Source organism: Cyprinodon variegatus, unplaced genomic scaffold (genome assembly GCF_000732505.1).
Source record: "Cyprinodon variegatus isolate N-32 unplaced genomic scaffold, C_variegatus-1.0 Scaffold687, whole genome shotgun sequence".
NCBI classification, from domain to species: domain Eukaryota; kingdom Metazoa; phylum Chordata; class Actinopteri; order Cyprinodontiformes; family Cyprinodontidae; genus Cyprinodon; species Cyprinodon variegatus.
Genome location: NW_015151140.1, coordinates 162,912 through 164,674, shown reverse-complemented (window position 1 = coordinate 164,674; position 1,763 = coordinate 162,912).

The window sequence follows — 1,763 nt, the reverse complement described above, 5'->3', positions numbered from 1 at the left end:
TGAATTACTTCCTCAACCTAAAAAAGGTTTAAGCCTCACAGGAAGAGGGGGGGGTTCTAGTTGCTGTCTACTACAGTCACTGAAATAAACTGTCCACACACTGAGAGCTGCAATGAAGGAAGCATCTGTCAGAGTGCTCCTCTGTAAGTACAACAGTTATTTCTCATTATTATTATCCAGTAATGGTGGAAGCTGTGAAGGTTTCCAGCTAGAAAGCATTGTTTCTTAACAACTTTTTAAATGATAAAATGCTTAAAGGGGAACGCCTTTTTTTTTACATTGGCCCCTTGATTTTCCATTATTCCATCATGTTCTACTCACCCATATGAGTTTAGTGTCATTTGGAGCCGTTCTGAAGATATTCTGTTAGGTTATATCCAAGTGATGTCTTCCTATGGGCAACGACTTGAAGGCACAAACTAAACTGTTCATCATTTATTCTTTATGGTACGCCAGCATTCAGAACATGGAGGCGAGTCACTGTAGTAGTTTGTGCCTTCAAGTCGTTACCCATAGGAAGACGTTCCTGGATATAACCTAACAGAATATCTTCAGAACGGCTCCACATGACACTAAACTCAAATGGGTGAGTAGAACATGATGGAATAACGTAAAATCAAGGGGCCAATAAAAAAAAAAAACGTTGTTCCCCTTTAATATTTCATAGGGATGTATGCAGAGTTTTCTGCGTCAATCTGAGCAGGTTGATTCTTGTATATTTAAATCCTCCTTTTACTTTATATTTAATTAAAAGCAAACAATGTGAGCAGGTATAAAGCCTTGTTTGATAAAAATGTTATGTCTCTGTTATTATTGTGTGTTTGTCTCAAACACAAAGATGTACTAAAACCATTTTTTTTATTTGACAGCTACATTACACTTGTTTTATGGCTCATTATTACTGTTTTGCATCAAACTTGACTTTTTTTGTTGTATGAGTGTTTTTGTTTTTCACTATGGTTGAGTGAATGTGGCTCTAGTGTAAAGAGATTTAAACGTAGAAGGTCCTAATTAAACTAGAATATTTATCATTCATAAAGCAGATTTATTTACTGTCAAAAATATCACATAAAAAGGCAATAATTAAAAAAAAAACTTTTAGGAAGGTTAAAATCCTATTTTCAGTTTTTATTTGGAGGGGAAGGGTTACAAAATATGTAACTTTAAAAAATTGGATGAAATTGAATTCACATTTATTATTTAAAGATCATGTTAAAAACAGGCTAATATAAATATTTAAACTTCATAACTTGAAAGAAAAAAACAGTCAGAGAATAATTAGAACCATGTGACTCAGAATATATACATTTCCAATCTAATGCAGCCGTTGTTAACAAATGTTGAATTCAGTTTCCACATTTAGTGTTTTTCTGTATTTAGCTCTTTCTTTCTCTGCATGCTGTCTCTCTGCTCTCTCTCTCCTCTGTCTCAGTTCTTTCCTGCAGCAGTTTGCAGGCTGCACTCAGCCCCTCCTTCCTGCATTTCAAAGCACTTTGATTAGAGAAGTAATGAAGTGAAAAACAGATGAACCCAAAATAATAGCTGTGTTTAATTAAACTCTCTTTGCCTGAGTTTAAGATGTCAGAACAGGACTGAATGCTTGAACTGGGAGGACTAAGGAGATCATTTGGTTCTTATTTTAGGACAAAGTCAAACACACAGAAATGACGCCATAGGAAACATAGATGTGATTCTTTAAGCTCAGACTGTAGTTAGGTTTCTTTAAATGATCAGAAGCAATGGTAGATTAGGTAGATTAGCTA